A 21,795-nucleotide genomic window follows, 5' to 3' on the forward strand; every position below is an offset into this window, starting at 1 on the left:
GGTGCGCCAGTTATAATAATTATGTACGAAGTGGTCCCATGAATGTATACTATGTTCCCAACTGCTGAAAATACGAAGCCATCAACACATTTTACAAAATCGTCCAATGTTCATGTTACTTTTAAGCCAGGGGTGGCGGTTGGCCTCGGCAGTCGGCGAAACGACAAAAACTGCGCCGTCATTTCGGCAGAATTGCCGAACTTTTCCACAGTCGGGCTTGTGAGACTCGTGGAGCAAGGTGACGCCAACGACAGCCGAAAACTGCCGGAAATTGACGAAACTCCAAAAAAGTACTCCATCGGTCAGCGGACCAACGAAGGTTCAGACACGCACTTACTTACGGTCAGTCGTAAAGACAAATATGTTTGAAGCTTTAGTCTCAATGCAGAGATGAACATAATGCTGAGAAAGGATCTCTCACATGTTGTGGCCATACAAGCCATGTAGCCATGCGACGATAAGCAATTTGCTTAGACAGTTTGTGATCATTACACCTAACTTAGCTAAGCCTTCATTTTTGGACTTTCTCGGTCATTTTTTCCACAGTTGTGACCGACGGAAGTCCAGAAGCGCACTCTCTCTTATGTCAGTGATAATGACAAATATCTTTCAAGCCGCAATACAATTACTGCAGAGATAAGCAATCGGTCAGTTAGGAGCATTAATGTTCACATTGTGTGGTCATAACATCTAACTTTGCCTCCATTCTTGGACTTTCCCCAGATTGTTGGCAGTCTCGAAAGAAGAGTACTGTGGCCGACGACTGACCATGCAGAGTACTGTGGCCGACGACTGACCATGCAGAGTACTGTGGCCGACGACTGACCATGCAGAAGCGCACTCCGTTATGTCAGTGGTAAGGAAAAGCGCCTTTCAAGCAGTTATTTGCTTGCTGCAGAGATAGGCAATTGTTCACTACCCTTGCTTCTCACATTTTGTTGTAATGAAACCTACCTTTGTCTCCATTTGTTGACTTTCTCTGTCACCCCCACCCCCCTTCCCAGGTTTTAAAGTACTCTGGCCGACGAATGTCCAGAAGCGCACTCCGTTATGTCAGTGGTAGAGACAAGTGCCTTTCAAGCTGGAATGTTCTAGCTGCAGAGATAGGCAATTGTTCTTGTAGGTGGGGTCACCTGTCACGCTGCTTGCTGGTAAGCAGTTTCGCAGTTCCTTGTAACCTACGTTGCTGCATTTTTCACGCAATTTCACCGACTTTGGTTGGCAAAATCCGGGTTGTCGTTTGGGGTTATTAAGTGGTGTGTAAATGTTCGGGCATTTATGTATATGGAGAAAAGTAGAAGGCCTAAAACTGACCCTTGTGGTACGCCATACCGTACAGCCTGCATACTTGATGCCGAGGCGTTCGCATGCACACTTTGTTGCCTGTCGCTGAGAAAAGAACAAATAAGGTTAACTGAGTCAGTCCCGAGGCCATATAATTTGAGTTTTCTGAGTAACAACTTGTGATCAATTACATCAAAAGCTTTAGCAAAGTCTACAAAAACAGCACCACAAAATTCATTAATCTTGTCCAACCAATGATCAACAAGAGAGATTAAGGCAGTGTGACACGAGTGATTAGCCCTAAAGCCAGACTGGTTCGGGTGAAATAATTGATTGTGATCAAAGTGCGCTAATAGGTGTTTGTTTATATGTTTTTCAAGTGGCTTTGATAATACAGACAATATAGAAATCGGTCTATAGTTTGAGGGGTCTTTCTTCTCACCAGATTTAAACAAAGGAATAATTTTTGCCTGTTTGAGCGCTATTGGAAAATATTGTTTGTCTAAACAGAGATTATAAATGTAAGTGAGAGTTTCGGAAATTACCGGGGCTAATAACTTAAGAATTCTTCCATCTAATCCGTCTATCCCCCGGGTACCTGTTTGCTTTAAATGTGTGAGTGCTTGAAAGACTTCAGACACTGTAAGCGAAGGAATATTTAATTGAGATGAATTTTTTTTTGACTTACAGAAGTCTTCTAAAACTTCCAAATTATTGAGGTTAGTTGTATCATTTAAAATAACTTTTTCAGCTATTTTGGAAAAATGTGTATTTAGATCATCAGGTGTTATGTCTCTAACGCAACTTGATTTAGATGCAGAAGTTTTATTTGTGAGTTCATTTATCGCTTTCCAAATGTTCTTTGGATTTTGTTTTGAGGAAGCAAGGTCTTGAAAATATTTTCTCTTTTTTAATCGTTTTATTGAATTTACTTTATTTCTCTGTTCTCTATACTCCTCTTCCTTGCCGATTGACTTTAAGAAGTCGCGATTATCTATGGCATCTTATAATTCATCATCAAACCATTTCGGTTTCACTATGTGTCCGACTCTTTTAATTCTCCATGGAGCATGTTTATCATATATGTCAGTGAAGGCATTGACCCAGTGTGTTAATGCAGCATCAGGATTCGTACAATTATAAACATCAGAGAGGGAGGAGTTACAGAGGTCGTGAAGAAATGTGTCTTCGTTGAATTTAGAAAAGGATCTGGGGCCAGTTTCATATACGCGCTCTTAGGCGTTCCTAGGAATAGGGCCTTAAGAGCTCTTAGCTGAGAGTGGGACGAAAGTTAGGAACGACGCGTTTCATGATCCATCTTTGGGATCGCTCTTTGCAAAGAGCGAGCAAAGCGCTATTTTTAGTGGCTAAACGGAGTTTCCCGATTAGTTACGTCACATCAGGTTCAAGGTCACAACATCCGGTTGAAAGCAGACGAAAACCTGATGATAACATCGATCCAAACAAAGTAAGGACACATTTACACATACAGAAATAATAACCCTCCTTTCCAATGTTAACAAAAGCAACGCGATCGTGGAGGCTTGTTTTTCTAGCCCCGTTACAAAACGAATAAAACATGAGACTTGGTACCTGTACATACGTATGTATGTAGATCTAGATCTGAATGACGTCCTTGACATCGTCCATAATGAATTTTCTAGGCCTCAAATTTGTTAATAACTTCTACATCTGTGGACCGAATCACTTGATATATGGGATACTTAAACTTCAGTCTATGCATGACCCTTCTACAAATTGACAAATTTTTAGATCAAATGGTCTGACTTTTGTGCATTTTCAAAAAAGGTTGCCAAATTCGGGGATCGACTCAACAGCACGAGGTTTGAAATTGAGCAGTCGCCGAACTAACCCGATTTCAGCACTCAAGCACTCTAGCTTTGGGATAATTTGAATGACTTAGTATACCTGAATCAACATCAGAGAGTCAGTTATTTGAATATAGCAATTAAAAGCCGGATCAGGGCATTTCAAATGGATGAAAGCGTTCCTGTCATAAATGAATTTTGCGTGGCATTGCGAAAGTGTAACTGTACAACGAAGGGTTTATTTTTTCAGTCATTTGAGTTTAGCAAATATGTTCATAGTTGTGCATACACTTCAGTTCATCCACGACCATTCTACACAGTTTCGAGTCTCTAGGTATAATGATCGGACATTTACCTTTTCTACAAAATGTGTTTCAAATTACCCCTCCGAAATTGTGAGTGGCACGAAAGCTTTGCTGTTTAGGGAGCTGTAACTGCTTTCTTTAGGTCACCGATGATCTAAGGGGGTGATGGGGGTGTTTGTGTATTCTCAGATATTCAGATAATCCAAACAGTAAAAGTCTGGAGGGTTTAAATCAGGTAAGTATTGCTACCGCTAAATGTCAAACCTTGTTCTGTTGAGACGATCGTCGAATTTGGAAACTTTGTTTCGAAATTGCACAAACGTCAGACCATTTGTTCTACAACATTGCCAATCAAGGGAAGGGTCATGCATAGGCTGAAGTTTATGTCCCCTAAATATATAGTGATCCGGTCAAGAGATGTAGAAGTAATTAGCAGTTGTGAGGGTTGCAGTTTTCTTGGGTCACTCTGTACGTGTCTTGTGCCATTTTGACAACATTGTGTGTGTTTGATTGATCTGCACCTTGCATCGATCTGCGTAAGGCTTTGCTGACAGAGAGGGAGTTGTTTTTTTTTGTTTGTTTTGTGTTGTCAGGTCAAAGTTGTTAAATTTATCTCGCGTACTTGTCATGCAATTGTGACGTAAATAAAAATGTATTTCATTCAGACATCACAGACTGGGTGTCAAAATATGTGTGGGTGTTTTATGTGGGTGTTTTAGTTTTTACATAGATCTATATGAATTATTTTTTGTACTTATGAAGACATTGACTCTGCAATAATCAGTCGTGATAGGTCATACTGAAGAGAGAGAGAGAGAGAGAGAGAGAGAGAGAGAGAGAGAGAGAGAGAGAGAGAGAGAGAGAGCATTGGTCAGCATATCCTACGGATGGTCATTTCAGTAAGAAAGCATTATTTGCGTTATATGTATATCTTGACACAGACACACAAGCACACCCACAGACTTTTATCTCCAAGCAGTTATTAAATGCCAACAAGAAGCATGGAACCCAACAAAACATCATTCAAATCTTTCTGATCATTCACATCTGACTTTATTTCAATGCGATGCATCGATTTTCACCACAACTTAACACGAGAAATAGCAGGGTTTTATTGTTTGACCTTTTTCTGGTTACCTTTTACATACCTTCCTAACACTGTAAAGCATCAATCATAAACACCAACACGAATGCGTTTATATTTGTACATTGGATAATTATTAATTGCAGACTATGAGGCTTTTGTTGATTACATTCAGTCACTGCCACCTGTGATCATCCAAAAATCAATCAATCAAAACTGCCTTTAGACATGTACCCAAATGTAAAATTTGTTTCTTTCCAGATAGCCATAAACGCCATAAATACCGGATTATGAATCCCATAATGTAAATGGGGTGGTTGACAAGATAGTTTGCATAACAAGGATTTTTTTTTATATATATACAGCTGTATCAGATACACAGAGGATGGCCAGGTGAAACCTTAAAATAGAGTACGAACATATTCTTTATTTGAAAGAGAATTTTAAAAGGCCCCCCTCCTCCTCCCCTCCCAGTGTTTGTCCAAGTGTAAGACTTGTCTTATCCCACCAATCCATGCAAAAGACAGTCCACATCTGTGATGATGAGAACAATTCTTTGACATGGAAAGATTGTGCCTTTAAAATATAAGTACCATGTCAAAATCCAGATCACAGGTTTGTTGCCAATGTTTACTTGCCCAATTTCACAAGGCACATTGAGTCAGACTGTGTGAAGTTCATGCGATACAGTATCAGATAGTAGACATGTACATTAATATTCAAAGCATAAGGTATGTATTTTGTTTTTAACTGATTAAAAGTTCAACCTGACAAAGCATATTCAAATATGTTTTATAGTTTTTGTTTGTTACTGAAGAATGTTTAAAAAATAATTTAGTATTATTGAAAAAAAACAATGTTCTTGGGCTTGTTGATCCAAATTCATGGGGTGACTGTGAGTTAAAATATTTTTTATTTACTTGTTGTTTCTTTTTATATTGGTTTGGGAAACAGCTACCAGCTTGTAAATGGCTGTGTGAGACAAAGTTACATACACAATTTTCTGATCAATCTTTTATTATATGAAGTCTTATATCGCGCGTGTATCTCCAGACTCAGACTCAAGGATCTATTTATGCCGTGTGAGATGGAATTTTTTACACAGTACATCACGCATTCACATCGACCAGCAGATCGCAGCCATGTCGGCGCATATCCTACTTTTCACGGCCTATTATTCCAAGTCACACGGGTATTTTGGTGGACATTTTTTATCTATGCCCATACAATTTTGCCAGGAAAGACCCTTTTGTCAATCATGGGATCTTTAACGTACACACCCCAATGTAGTGTACACGAAGGGACCTCGGTTTTTCGTCTCATCCGAAAGACTAGCACTTGAACCCACCACCTAGGTTAGGAAAGGGGGGAGAAAATTGCTAACGCCCTGACCCAGGGTCGAACTCACAACCTCTCGCTTCCGAGCGCAAGTGCGTTACCACTCGGCCACCCAGTCCTTTATTTGTTCATGCAAGGCAGGTATTACTATTGCCATTGGATATACACTCTGCCAAAAAAATATGTTGCACCCATTTTCGTACCCCACTAGACCATTCATTCCCGTGTCAATTCATTCAAACTTTCTTTGTCATTAAAGGCCATCCACTTGGCTATCTGGCACACTTTTGGAATCAAAGATTCATTTTACATGGGTTACATGATCGCCTCTTAATTAAGGGTACCCCCCAAAATCGACCCTATAAAAACATTAGGCACTAATTATACATCAAAGAAAATTCAGAATAGGCACAATTTGGCAACTTTAACCAGGCATGGGAATTGAAAATTGTAAAAAAGGCGGAAAATTTATAACTGAAGACGCGAAGCGTCAAGTCGACGGCGCGAAGCGCCTAGCCTTACTAGGGGGGTCCGGGGGCATGCCCCCCCCCGGAAATTGTTTTTCTCCAAAGAACCCAGATGGTGCAATCTGGTGTCTTTTTTTTTTTTTTTTTTTTTTTTTTGAGGGTGTCTTTTTTTTTTTTTTTTTTTTTTTTTTTTTCTTCTTTTTTTTTCTTTTTTCTTTTTTTAACCTCAGTTGCATGCAGGTTTGCTACTACAATTATTTTTTTTGCCTTTTTATTATATCTTTTTTTTTGTTTTTTTTTTGTTTTGTTTTTTTTGTGGCTTGGAGCAAACCTTCTTCATAGGTTTGTTTGTTTGTTTATTTGTTGCTTAACGTCCAGCCGACTACGCAGAGCCATATCAGGACGAGGAAGGGGGGGATGAAGGGGGCCACTTGTCAAGCGATTCCTGTTTACAAATGCACTAACCCATTACTTGTGTCCCAGCAGGCTTTAGTAAAACTAAATTAATACCTACTGGAAGATTACCAGTTTCCAGTATGTTAAAATAGGCTTAACCTATCTACTGCTGGACTTACATCAGAACACTAACAGATTAATTCTTCATAGGTCTTTTCTTTTCAAATGTGTACAATTTTTAAATCAATAAACCTTATCAGTAAACTAATATGTTCAAATAAATAAATAAATAAAAATAATCATAACATAAATTTATTCCTAATGTTCAGCTCAGTTTCCAGTACACCAAATCTTTTTTAACACTCAACTTATACCAGGCCCCTGAGGGTTAAGTCCCTTTGAAAAATAAATAATATTTCAAGGGGTGTCCCATATCTAAATTTACTTATACACATTTTTCCAATCAAGATTAAATGGGTAAGATACTTAAACATTTCATGTGTCAAACCATTCTTATCTCGCACATAAATCAGCACATCCCCCCCCCGGCATGCCCCCCCCCGGAAATTTTTTTTCTCCAAAGAACCCAGATGGTGCAATCTGGTGTCATCTGAGCTCCAAGTTTGCCATTAAATTCTGTTTTTAGAATCAGAGTTTTTAGTACAAAAATGTACCAAATTTTGCTTACATGTATTATATATGGTTTAAATTTGTAAAAATTTTTATCTGTTGAGACAAACAGGAAAATGTAACTTGTAACACAATCTGTGCAATCTGGTTTACTTTCAAACATAATAGTTCAATAACTGAGGCGGGCGGTAGCAGTGCGTGAACAAAGTACGGAAAGTTTTCGCGGGCTTTTGCGCAAAGGCCAAAGTAACCGGTGCTTTTTTTGTGTGCCTCCCCCCTTTATTTTTTCGGCGGACACTTTTGCATTTTCGGCGGAACAAAAAAAAAAATTCGGCGGAAGGACAATTCCCATGCCTGTTTAACATACGAGGATAAAGCCAAATCAATTATTTTACCTTTAAATGCCATTGAACGTTTAAATGAATAAACACGGAAATGAATGTTTTAGTTAGGGTACGAAAATGGGTGCAATAAGGCATTAAGTTTGCCTTCAAAGTGTGTATGATTCAGAAATACTAGTCACTGTGTGTTGAACTGGGACACCTAAGAACAAGGTTGGGGTTAAAATCAAAATTCAGAAAATTGTCACAGTACTATCCCCTCTCTTTTTTAGGTCACAGAATTAATTATTCAATTTACATAGACAAACTTAAAAACTCAATATCTTCAACTTCTTCTTCTTCTTCAGCGTTCCAGAATTGTCTGGTTACGTGTGAGCTCGTTTGCCCATTTGGGTTCCCCACACTATACTCTGAGAGCATAGTCAGCTTCACTCCGATTTCGTTGAGTAGGCATGCTGGGTATTTTCGTGTTTCCATAACCCACCGAACTCTGACATGGATTACAGGATCTTTTCCGTGCGCACTTGGTCTTGTGCTTGCGTGTACACACGAAGGGGGTTAAGTCACTAGCAGGTCTGCACATAAGTTGACCTGGGAGATCGGGAAAATCTCCACTCTTAACCCACCAGGCGGCAGCGACCGGGATTCGAACTCCCGACCTCTCGATTACGAGGCCGACGTCTTACCACCACGCCACTGCGCCCGTCAATATCTTCAACAACAACAGCCCGAAAATCAATGTGGCTTTAAATTTCATCGCAATTGAGTACACTGAAGAGCACAAGTCAACGGAAATTACAAGAAACAGTGATCAAAATGGTGGATATTCCAAGGAAGTTGAGGGCAGGAACTACCATAAAATACACCGGTTTTTCTCTTCAAGTCATTTGACCACAACTTTTGAAAAATTATCTTTTAACACAAACGAAGTAATTTGAACTACTCAGTCGGGCTGATGTGGGTTGCGGACGACCCATATGGAATTCTGTAAGGAATTTTACGCTGTGTATTCTAATTGGGATGGTGTAGGTCATGTACGACCCATACTATGCAAAGAGACGGCAAAACTCCTAATTGGATGGCGTGGGTAGTGTACGACCCATACTTTTTATTTTACTTTTAATCCTTCTTTGGAAAGTATGGATTGTACACGACCCACATCATCAGGACTGTGTAGTCCAAAGCGTGATTCTTTTAAAGAACTAGGCAGATGCGTTTGAGGGCAGAATGTTTTGATGAGGCAGTCTATTGTAAAACAAATTATATGACTGAAAAGGGGCATGTATTGATTGCCCTTATTCAACAAGAAGAGCAAACGCTCGATCGAGTCACTTTCGCAGTTCTGAATATTATATGAGGCATCAGATGGACAGGAAGAAATTGCTATTCACAACACAATGAGTCACGTTCACATAAAATTTGAGCCCGGTCACTTTTATAGTTTCCGAGAAAAGCCCAACGTTAAGTTGTGTGTTGCCGAACAGAAAAGGCTAGTTATCTCCCTTGTTTTTCTGATAACGTTCGTAAAAGGCTACAGATGTAAATACTTTGATGTAAAGAATAATCCTACAAAGTTTCAATCACATCCGATGAACTTTGTCAAAGATATAAAATGTCTAATTTTTCCTTTGACGCTGACCTGTGACCTTGAAAAAGGTCAAAGGTCAACGAAACCATCGTTAAAGTGTAGAGGTCATTGGAGGTCACGACTAAACAAAATATGAGCCCGATCGCTTTGATAGTTTCCGAGAAAAGTCCAACGTTAAGGTGGTGTCTACGGACGGCCGGCCGGCCGGACAGACTAACACTGACCGATTACATAGAGTCACTTTTTCTCAAGTGACTCAAAAAGCTGTTTGAGTTCACATGAGGAAGTGTGTATACATACAGTGATTCCTACAACACAGGCACCCCCAAAAATCAAATTCAAAAAATCAAGGTTCCTGCGTTAAAATCGACAACAAATCAGACTCAGAGCAATCAAATGTGCATCTGAAACAGTCAATTTTGTTACTATGCCATGCTGAGCGGTGTATGTGTTAATTCTCTCAGTAGGTATATGTGGTAAACCGGCACGGTTGGCCTAGTGGTAAGGCGTCCGCCCCGTGATCGGGAGGTCGTGGGTTCGAACCCCGGCCGGGTCATACCTAAGACTTTAAAATTGGCAATCTAGTGGCTGCTCCGCCTGGCGTCTGGCATTATGGGGTTAGTGCTAGGACTGGTTGGTCCGGTGTCAGAATAATGTGACTGGGTGAGACATGAAGCCTGTGCTGCGACTTCTGTCTTGTGTGTGGCGCACGTTATATATATGTCAAAGCAGCACCGCCCTGATATGGCCCTTCGTGGTCGGCTGGGCGTTAAGCAAACAAAAAAACAAAACAAAAATATGTGGTAATCCTCTCAGTAGGCATAAAAGGCAGTTTTTGAAGCCGTTTTAGCGGGTAATGAAACAAAACAATACATTTGAATTTCTGCAATTTTTAACGCATTGCGTTCAAATATTTGGTGATTCGTGCTAACACATGTCATGAATTAGAAAAGACAACATTAAACAGGTTTGCGATTGTGAGGTGTTAGCCGGTATTTTTACCGACAATTATCAAATGAATTAATTAAGCAACAAATCAGTGCTGGGGCCGACGCTATTCTTAGCGTACATTAACGACCTCCCGGAGAGACTGACGGCACTAGCGCGCCTGTTTGCGGACGACACTGCAGTGTACAGGGTGGTGACTAGCGTAAACAACCAGGCCCAGCTACAACAAGACCTCCATCGCCTAGCCGAGTGGGAGAAGAGCTGGGACATGCAGTTCCATCCTGCAGAGTGCAACACCCTGCCTGTTACGAGGAGCAGACGCCCACTACAGCCCTCTTACCAGCTCCATGGGCATACGCTGGAGACAGTGAAGGCGGTCAAGTACCTGGGTGTGACCATTCAGGGTGACCTGTGCTGGGACGACCATATTAACAACATCGTCAGCAAGGCAAACAAGACCCTGGGGTTCCTGCGGCGCAATCTGAAGATCTCATCAAGATCCGTGAAAGAGCAGGCGTACGAGGCCTTTGTCAGGCCTATCCTGGAGTACGCCTCGTCAGTATGGGACCTGCACACCCAGAAGAACATCGACAAGCTTGAGACCGCCCAGAGACGAGCTGCCCGATTCGTCTGCAACCGCTACCACAACACGTCAAGTGTCAGCCGGATGCTGGACTCCCTTGTGTGGCAGTCTCTGGAGGAGCGCAGGAAGCTTGCCCGCCTATCGATTCTCTACAAGATCACGAACAGCATCGTCCACTGTCCGGGCATCAAGTCGAAGCTGGCCCCCTTACCACCACGCCAGCGAAGAGGCCATTGCCAGCAGTTCGGCCTCATCACCTGCCGCACTCAGTATCGGAGTGCCGCTTTTCTACCCAGCACAGTGAAGGACTGGAACTCTCTACCAGCAGCTGTCGTCGAGGCCCGCACTGTCGACACCTTTGTGTCGCGCGCCTCGCACTAAACCAGTAGCCACTGTGACTCATGTCCCCTCCCCCCATACTCCCCAACCTGTGAATTTTAAATGGACTTTTGGATGCTGGAAACGCTGCTTTCTTGGACTTGCGCAACATCCCATCAAGTGCCGAAGTAATCACTACTGCTGATTGTGGGCAATAATGGAAAGACAAGACAATAATCACTACTGCTGATTGTGGGCAATAATGGAAAGACAAGACAATCAGATGTACCGAATTACAAACAAAATGTCAAGTCATTTGAAACGTTAGTACTGCTGTTATGCCACATGTTAGAAAGAATTACAAAAAATAAAGATGTACCTTTTCCAAAGAAAACAGATTTGTTTTTAAATATGCAGGCTTTTTAAACAAACATTAAAGCTTCAAATTACACTGAAATGTAATTCATAATCAACGACGGCTGCTCAGACCACTTGTTCAAACGCGTACAAACATTCTTGGGAAATGCTCTCTCAAAAGCCCTGCTCAGCAGCTAGCAGTTAAATGTTCAGCAGTGAGCTTGATGTGGGCTATCTGTGCTCAGCGCTGTGAAAATAGTCCACTTCTTAAAGATTACTTTCGCTTTGAAATCCTCATACCATCCATGTCTAATAAAATATGTACATGAAATTTGAGTATTTGGTTTATTTGAAGTTGAAAATAGCAACAAATTAAATTTGTTTGATGAGTCAGCTTAGACTTAGAGTTAGATCAACCGACTATTTTAAGGACTCTTTCTGGCATGTCAAATAAAAGCAAACCTAATCTCTCGAATGACTTGATGTACTTAACGACATGTCTTAGCATAAATTACCAGACGTTTGAAGGCAATGCATTGAGAAATTTATTAAATGTGCTGGATTTCTTCTGATTACCCACTAAAATGGCCCCAGAAACCGCATTTTACGGCTTCTCAGAAGAATTACATACCGTTCATCATGCCATTACGCCATTGTTAGACAAGATATGTAAACTAAGCTGACTGTTTGGATGCATATTTAATTTTTCTTTCTAATAACATGCACAACAGGTTTCCTTTCAGCAGTTTTGATAGTATACTGTTCAAAAAAAGAAACGCATAGCTTGTAATATTTGGTTAATTTAGTTATATGGCTACAAGGATATCCACCAAACTGCAGAAAATGTTTATCTGGTCGTCGACCTTTCGTCCATTGCCACAAGTGAGCTCTGCACGTGACGCATGCGTTATCAGTGGCTACAATGTCAAAATTGCTCATTTGGCATGACCACTCGTCATGCTTCAGTGTAATCTCGTGAAACTCGGGGAATATTGAGCTCCCACCATGTCTTCCAAAACCCATAAAAGCGGATTGTTCGCCACAAAGAAATCAGACGACAATTCAGCGATGAAAGATGGCCCGATTGAGCAGAGAAGACCGCCAAATTGCATTGGGTCGTTTACAAGCAGGCCAAAGTCAAAGTGCAATCGCCAGGCACTTCCACGTGTCCCAGAGCACCATCAGTAGACTGTGGGTCAGGTTTCAAGCCACTGGCTCCGTTGCTGACTTGCCACGAGCGGGAAGACCAAGGGCGACAACTGCTGCTCACGACCGCTTCATACGGCTCCGCCACCTCCGGAATCGTTTCCTGTCGGCCTCATCTTCTGTCCAGGCTCTCCCCGGGCCACACCGATTATCGGACCAGACCGTGCGGAACCGCCTGCATGAAGCTGGTTTGAGAGCTCGCAGACCTCACAGAGGAGCTGTCCTCACCCGCCGCCATCGCCACAACCGAGTGCAGTGGGGCAACCAGCACCTTCGCTGGACCGTCCGGAATCACTGGAGACACGTGTGGTTCAGCGACGAGTCCTACTTCCTGCTCCAGCGACATGATGGTCGGAGGAGGGTCTACCGGAGAGTAAACGAACGTTACGCGCCCAACTGTGTGGATGAGGCACCCGTTCATGGTGGTGGAGGCGTCATGGTGTGGGGGGCGATCAATACCGCTGGAAGGAGCACCCTGGTGCACGTCCAAGGGCGCATAACTGCCCAGCGATACGTGGAGGAAATTCTGCGCCCACACGCCCTTCCTCTTCTGGCTGACCAGGATGCCATATTCCAGCAGGACAACGCTCGCCCGCACACAGCACGACTCACCACCCAGTTCCTCACCGACCACCATGTCCAGGTGCTTCCCTGGCCATCCATGTCGCCAGACATGAACCCGATAGAACACCTCTGGGATGAATTGGACAGACGTGTGCGCAGGCGAGAAGAAGCGCCGGCAAATCACCGCGATCTATTGCAGGCACTTCAGGAGGAGTGGGACACCATCCCACAGCAAGATATCCGGCATCTGATCCAGTCCATGCCCAGAAGGTGCCGGGCAGTTGTTGCTGCTCAAGGCAGTCACACCCCCTACTGACTTGACAGCCTCGGCACCCAATCGTATTGATTGACTGATTGATTTGAAGATGCAAATGAACTGTGTGTGCATTCAACTGTGTCCATACCAAATTTCAAACAAATAATCTAAATATTGGATTTTCTGTTAATTTTTTCGAAAAATAAAACAAATTTTGCAAGTAGCAACTATGCGTTTCTTTTTTTGAACAGTATATGTCGATTTTAACACGTTAAACTTGATTTTGCGAATTTGATTGTTGGGGATGCTAGTCTTGTAGGTTCTATTTTATAAACAGTACCTCGCGTAAACTAAATCTGTTTTCTATATAACATAGGACAATGAATGGCCTTTTCAGTCTTATAATTGGTTTTACAATAAATGGCCTCATTAAAATGATCTGCCCTCAAACGCGTTTGCTTAGTTTGTTGTTGTTGACAGGTAGTATAGAAATAGAATATGAACGTTGGACATGTTTTAACTGCTAACTAATATTGACAAAACCACTGTATACTTCTGTGTCTGCAGACTGTTCCTGGCATAATTAATGTAAATGCTTAAAAAATTCCTTTAACCATTTTAAATATAAAATGTGTTGTTTTGTGCAAGGGACGTTACACAGTGGCCACTACATACAGTGTTGGTAGTTGGCCCCTGAGCAAGCGTCAGCATCAGTGTTGGTAGTTGGCCCCTGAGCAAGCGTCAACAACAGTGTTGGTAGTTGGCCCCTGAGCAAGCGTCAGTATCAGTGTTGGTAGTTGGCCCCTGAGCAAGCGTCAGCATCAGTGTTGGTAGTTGGCCCCTGAGCAAGCGTCAACAACAGTGTTGGTAGTTGGCCCCTGAGCAAGCGTCAACAACAGTGTTGGTAGTTGGCCCCTGAGCAAGCGTCAGCATCAGTGTTGGTAGTTGGCCCCTGAGCAAGCGTCAACAACAGTGTTGGTAGTTGGCCCCTGAGCAAGCGTCAACAACAGTGTTGGTAGTTGGCCCCTGAGCAAGCGTCAACAACAGTGTTGGTAGTTGGCCCCTGAGCAAGCGTCAACAACAGTGTTGGTAGTTGGCCCCTGAGCAAGCGTCAACAACAGTGTTGGTAGTTGGCCCCTGAGCAAGCGTCAGCATCAGTGTTGGTAGTTGGCCCCTGAGCAAGCGTCAACAACAGTGTTGGTAGTTGGCCCCTGAGCAAGCGTCAACAACAGTGTTGGTAGTTGGCCCCTGAGCAAGCGTCAACAACAGTGTTGGTAGTTGGCCCCTGAGCAAGCGTCAGCATCAGTGTTGGTAGTTGGCCCCTGAGCAAGCGTCAACAACAGTGTTGGTAGTTGGCCCCTGAGCAAGCGTCAACAACAGTGTTGGTAGTTGGCCCCTGAGCAAGCGTCAGCATCAGTGTTGGTAGTTGGCCCCTGAGCAAGCGTCAACATCAGTGTTGGTAGTTGGCCCCTGAGCAAGCGTCAACAACAGTGTTCGTAGTTGGCCCCTGAGCAAGCGTCAACATCAGTGTTGGTAGTTGACCCGTGAGCAAGCGTCAGTATCAGTGTTGGTAGTTGGCCCCTGAGCAAGCGTCAACATCAGTGTTGGTAGTTGGCCCCTGAGCAAGCGTCAGTATCAGTGTTGGTAGTTGGCCCCTCAGAGAGCATCAGGGTCAGTGTTGGTAGTTTGCCCCTCTGCGAGTGTCAGCATCAGCGTTGGTAGTTGGCCCCTCGGCGAGTGTCAGCCTTAAGTGTTGGTAGTCGACCCCTCAACGAGTGTCAGCATCAGTGTTGTGTCAGCATCAGTGTTGGTAGTTGGCCCCTCAGCGAGTGTCAGCCTCAGTGTTGGTAGTTGACCCCTCAGCGAGTATCACCATCAGTGTTGGTAGTCGACCCCTCAGCGAGTATCACCATCAGTGTTGGTAGTTGGCCCCTCAGCGAGCGTCAGCCTCAGTGTTGGTAGTCGACCCCTCAGCGAGTATCACAATCAGTGTTGGTAGTTGGCCCCTCAATGAGTGTCAGCATCAGTGTGTGGGTAGAGGTCCTTGAACAAGGAACAGCAACATAGTCATAAGAGCAGAAGGTTTCTTGTATTAAATGTTAGCAACAGAGCAGTTTCACCACATAATCTTACAAGAAAAAGAGAAGACAGTGAGTAATTCTAAAACTTGCTCTTATTCATACTACACTTAGCAAACCATTTTATCTGTACAAATTGTGTACTTTAAAAAAAAATCACTCCCGAATCATTTTGTTCAAACTTTCTACGCCATTAAAGGCACTTCACTTGGAAATGTGGCACACTCTTCCGCTGCTCAAAAAAGGATCCCCCAAAAATTGACCCGAAAAAACACAAAGTACCACTTAAAAATCGACTCAAGTTCAGGATAGACACAATAATAATAATAATGAAAATAGAACATTTATATAGCGCTTCTTCACAGCTCAAAGCGCTTTGGCAACGTTTACATACGTGAAGAAGAACATCAATTATCTGTCCAGAACAGGGTGTCTTCTTTGGTTAACTTTTGTACTTTGTGTTCTGCCATTACTGCTGATGCAGGTGTCAATCGCTTCAGCAGTAAAAAACATGAGGTCTTGCGTTAATTTAGAGGGGTTAAACAATTAAAAGAAAGATCTGTATATCAGCAATGACTCAGTCCTTTAAAATGAATCAGACAAGGCTAACAATTCAGGAAATGGAACAAACCAACTGAATTACAAATTAGCACAATTTCTTGAAATCCCCTAGAGCATGTTCTATTCTCCTCACAATCTATGCCCCCCCCCCCCCCCCCCCACGTTAACAATAACAGTGTAAATACATGTTTTTAGTACTAGTAAATTACTAGTTATTGTCACTTAAGAATCAGTTTTGTTGATATCAAGGAGTAGTAAAATTTAAAGTCAAAGTTTCAGATAAAAGTTTAAAAAAGAAGTCAAACACTGAAACAGCATTCTTCTTACTCACTGTCCAGTTTTTGTGTGTGTCACTGTGTGTGAGAACAATACGTTTTGACACATCTCTTTCAATGTGTATGCATACTACTACTATTACACAAGTTAGTACTATGTGATCCCAGAACGCCTCTTCTTTTGTTTTCCAAATGTTCTACAGAATTGTCAATGACTGAATGAGTATCATATTACAAGCATAACATATTTACCTGAAATGATGTCCAGTCTTTTCTTGCACACCACGTTCACTAAGACTTATGCTTTCATTGGCATTCCTCATTGTCTCTGCCCTTGCTTTGGTAACTGTATGTTAGTGTCCACGGGTAGAAGATGACACTGGAGGAGAGCATGGTGGTGCCAGACGATGATGAAGTTTATTCTCTGGTGATACAAGAAAGAAAATTATGAGCGTTTGCTGAATGTTTCAGTGTTTGCTTGTATGCATTTACAATTACCAGGTGAATACGCTGCACAGATCTGCAGTGCAGATGATACTAAGACAACACTGTCAGCACAGCTACCAAGTCAAACTTACAACGAGCACAGTCAGTATATAATATGGTGCTGATTAACAATAACAACCCATTTAAGTTTCAAACATGCCTTTTCTGCTCTAATGTTTTCTCTCTCATGCAAGCTGTTTTATAACCTTGACATTTTCTGCAACAACATTCCCAAACACAATCTGAAAAGTAGCATGCCTTGAAAGGAACATTTGATCAATTATGCTTTAGATCTATTCCAAACATTACCTTTCTTCATCATGACAGGAAACAATGCTGACGTGTCTTGCTGACGTGTCTAGTTCACGTGTTGAGTTAACCTGCTTGGAGCACTGCTGTAGATATAGGGTGTGACTGAGTATTCAGGGTGTCAAGATGTAGCCAATGTCACCGTATATGAACAAGCCCAGAGGTGCTTGGATTGCAGGACACACCCAACTCTCATTTAAAATCATGGTACCCTTTTCACACCCTGGCCATAGAACAACACGACACACGGTCCAAAGATGTTCGTCACCAACTACTTCAATGCCTATAGAAGCCGTCACGGCGTGGCATCCTTCCTTGTTGATATTATACTCGTGCTGTTTTGTTTCGTTGACTGACTGATAGACTGTTGTTCGAAAATGTGTGTAAACAGCACCACAAACACGCCGAAAAAGTGCACTACAAGTACAAGCTATCTGGAATTGCTCACGAGTACGTGTGGTTAGCCGCTTCCTGTCGGGTTCACACTCGTCGTGCAAGGCAGAATATACATTCGGTGGATGCAGCGAAGACTCGTTTCCTTGCTGATGTAGAATATGTCGCCGTGCATGGACTGACAGACATCAATCACGCAGAAAACGGTGCAATCATAGTCTTCGCGGGTGCTTGTAAGTGCTAAACTGCATACCGTCCACACTCTTGTCAACATAATTCAAAGAGGAGTCCATGCTTTGACAAATGAAAGCGTGCGGCACTCTCCTTATCGTCTTGGGCATTCCGCGGATCCGTGCGGTGACGAAAATGTGTTGATGGCGCATGTTATATCGCAAAATGATGCACGAGTCGAGTCGACTCACAGTCTCATTTACGGCCGCCATTTTTAGGATTAAAATTATCTCCCTTGCAAGTTGGGGGCGCTTCTGTCTGCTCTTACCTAACTTAGGGCTGGGGGGGGGCTGCCCTATGTTAAGAGCGACATAGGAGCGCTCTTTGGCCAAAGAGCGGTCCGTGAAACGCACCTATCTTAACTTTGCTCTTAACCCCATCTTGACCCCTTAAGAGCTCCTAAGTTAGGATAAGAGCGGTATATGAAACCGGCCCCTGTATTTTATTGTCTTGTGACCGGCTTTTGGAATTTTTACACCCTTTCTCGACCAGGTCAGACAGATAGGGAAATGATCGCTGCAACCATTGGCGGGAACACAACATTCAACAATGTTACGTTGATCAGTGACATAAATATGATCTATCAAAGTACTTGTAGATGCTGTGACTCTTGTAGGGGTGTCTACTATCTGTTTGAGATTATAGAGGTTAAGCATATCTAGCCATAGTTTGTTCTGCTTAAGCAAATCAATATTAAAGTCTCCCAATAACATTATTTCCTTTGATTCGAGTAAAACTGCATCTAACATCTGCGTAAAATTATCCGACCAATTTGCTCTCTCTACAGGATTTCTATAACAGAAACAGAGAGAGGTAGAGAGACAGACAGTCCGTGAGAGAAAGAGTTAATAGAGACATCCAGATTTGCCTTCGTCAAAAGTTCGTGAGTTCCGATGTTCGCGAGTTTGTTGAAGTGGTGACGTCACATCCCGTCACGGTCACCACTTTCTAATTTCGGTCCAGATCTACGCGAAGTTCTTCGTGCGTTCGTCTGTTTTTCGAAACAGTGATGACGAGTAGTGTTATATATGACGAGTCTTTTTTATCGGAATATTCCAGACATCTGAATATGCTGGGTACACAAGCAACACTGAATTTTTTTTCGATTTTTAGATTCATTCCTGTAAAATCTCCCAACTCTAAAACAAATAGGTCTAGTGGAAAGAAGTGTCTTGTGCAAGAGAGATCAAGGGAGATAATTGGCAGGATATGTCGCCCGTCGACTCAAGTTCTGAGTTTTGTGTGGGTATCCGTGTTCATGCACTACGCCTCCAAAATGAACAGTTTACAGATGCACAGTCCACAGAAGCGTCGTAAAGATATTAAACTTTAACACTGCGCACATAAAACATACTTTTAACATTATGAAAAGGACTAAAAGTACTCACGAAGATTGCTGATTGAGGTTCGTCAAACATGCCTTTTTCACCACGCAGATCCCGATCTTCGGCAAGCAGTGGTGAGCGCCAAAAACCAAGCGCATGCGCATTGAGGCACAAAGTTAAAAATAGAGAGGAAATCCCCACCACCGACGAATGTTCGTCTGACGAAGGTTGAATCTGGATGTCCCTAATATCAGATAAGTCTGTCTGTCTGTCTGTCTGTCTGTCTGTCTGTCTGTCTGTCTGTCTGTCTGTCTCTCCAAACCAAAGACATTACAAAGGCATTGTGACACAAAACACTACAATAGGTGCCAGACACAGGGGCGATTTACCAGGGCACGTGACACAAAACACTACAATAGGTGCCAGACACAGGGGCGATTTACCAGGGCACGTGACACAAAACACTACAATAGGTGCCAGACACTAGGGCGATTTACCAGGGCACGTGACACAAAACACTACAATAGGTGCCAGACACTAGGGCGATTTACCAGGGCACGTGCAAAACTATACAACACATCTCATACGAAAAACTCCTCAAAAACACTTTCCACTCTTTCACACACACACAGACGCCTGCAGCACACACACACACACACACACACACACACACACACCAAAACCCAAACAACAAAACAGCTGGAAAGCAGTGCAGAGTGCTAAAAGGGTGCACCCGCCCTCACAGAGGAATTTTTATGATGCAGGAAAGAGATGTGAGATGAAGTGAAAACAAGGACCATCTTTTGAATTATCGTATTGCGAGAAAAGAGAGGGGGAAAGAGAGGGGTGAATCTTGAGTGGGAGGGTTTGTACAAACGAAGGCAATTGAAGAAATCTGACCTCCGAAGGGTGGACTCGAATGTCGAAAAAAGATGAGATGATCCCATCCTCCCATCCTCCTTGCCTTCTGTCTTTTTTTGTCTTGTTCTTTTTCTCCATCTTCTTACTCCTTCTATTTTGTTTTTGTTTTTACTTTAGTCTTTTTTTCTTAATTCTTGTGTGTGTGTGTGTTCATCTTCTGTTCGGCACGGTTAGACGGATACAAGCAGCGTGGGAACACAGCAAGATGATGTGAAGAGGTGTTATCCAACAATGTTCTTTGAAAGATGCACAAACATCCCGAGAAAGCAGTGCCTTATGCTATGCATCTTCCTCACATGTATGCTCTTATTATTTCAGCTTTTATATTAACAAGGGTGTGTCGAGCAAAAGGGTGCATGGAATTTGAATGGATGCACGTGTGTGCACAGACAGACAAACACATCAAATGCACCTCGTGCATCTCACTGACGTCACGCACCTCGTGCATCTGACTGACGTCACTGCGTGACACAGCGTTGTTGTTTCAACTGGAAGAATCCATGTGATGAACATTCAATGCGCATAAACGGAAAACAAGGGGATTGTTTTTACTTCAAGTTTTAAAAAATGCTTCATCAGAGCCTCGTGAGAAGGCATTTGCAATAAAGTGCATGTAAATTTACTTAAAGTGAATAAATAGAATGGACAAAATGGAGTATTCTGCTTTTTAAAAAACGATTTTTCCTTGAATGGCTGAGAATGAGACAATCCAGTATCAAAATAGCGCGCACTGAGAACAGGTACTGTTGTGACTGTCTCATTTTCACCAAGTAACGTCAGTCATGTAATAACAGAACAAGGCAAATTCCCTGACTTCAATATTGTTCCATTCTCACTCTCAAGGTATTCATAGAACTCGTGTGTAGTGTGCGAAATTTAATCAAGTAGGCCTAGTTTTAAGGACAAAGAGTTCAAGACAGCAAAGAACCGACAGCTGCGAAACCTCTTTGTTTGTAGTACATTTGCTCTCATGATTCTATATATATCCATATGTGTGAAATCTATCAGGGGACAAGTCTTGTTCTTTTTACATTTAGTCAAGTTTTGACTGAATGTTTTAACATAGAGGGGGAATCGAGGCGAGGGTCGTGGTGTATGTGTGTGTGTGTGTGTGTGTGTGTGTGTGTGTGTGCGTGTGTGTGTGTGTAGAGCGATTTAGACCAAACTACTGGACCGATCTTTATGAAATTTTACATGAGAGTTCCTGAGAATGATATCCCCGGATTTTTTTTTTTCATTTTTCGATAAATACCTTTGATGACGTCATATCCTGCTTTTTGTAAAAGTTGAGGCGGCACTGTCACATCCTCATTTTTCAATCAAATTGATTGAAATTTTGGCCAAGCAATCTTCGACGAAGGCCGGACTTCGGTATTGCATTTCAGCTTGGTGGCTTAAAAATTAATTAATGACTTTGGTCATTACAAATCTGAAAATTGTAAAAAAAAAAAAGAATTTTTTAAAACGATCCAAATTTACGTTCATCTTATTCTTCATCATTTTCTGATTTCAAAAACATATAAATATGTTATATTTGGATTAAAAACAAGCTCTGAAAATAAAAAATAAAAAAATTATGATGAAAATTAAATTTTCGAAATCAATTTCAAAACACTTTCATCTTATTCCTTGTCGGTTCCTGATTCCAAAAACATATAGATATGATATGTTTGGATTAAAAACACGCCCAGAAAGTTAAAACGAAGAGAAGTACAGAAAAGC

General features: G+C 42.3%; 1 protein-coding gene and 1 long non-coding RNA gene across 2 annotated transcripts in view; one reads left to right on the forward strand and one right to left on the reverse strand.

Annotated features, from left to right (window-relative positions):
• LOC138948199 (uncharacterized) overlaps positions 1-21,025 on the forward strand; it is a 21,341-nt gene extending 316 nt beyond the window's left edge. Inside the window, exons 1-3 of the long non-coding RNA XR_011449924.1 lie at positions 1-342; positions 724-856; positions 20,392-21,025. The exon at positions 1-342 is cut by the window's left edge and continues 316 nt beyond it. This is a non-coding gene — a long non-coding RNA (uncharacterized lncRNA). The remainder of the gene's footprint in view (positions 343-723; positions 857-20,391) is intronic.
• LOC138948200 (sushi domain-containing protein 2-like) overlaps positions 1-21,795 on the reverse strand; it is a 164,653-nt gene that overhangs the window by 90,352 nt on the left and 52,506 nt on the right. The gene's annotated exons all lie outside the window — the stretch shown is intronic.

This window comes from Littorina saxatilis, linkage group LG15, assembly GCF_037325665.1.
Source record: "Littorina saxatilis isolate snail1 linkage group LG15, US_GU_Lsax_2.0, whole genome shotgun sequence".
In the NCBI taxonomy this organism is placed as follows: domain Eukaryota; kingdom Metazoa; phylum Mollusca; class Gastropoda; order Littorinimorpha; family Littorinidae; genus Littorina; species Littorina saxatilis.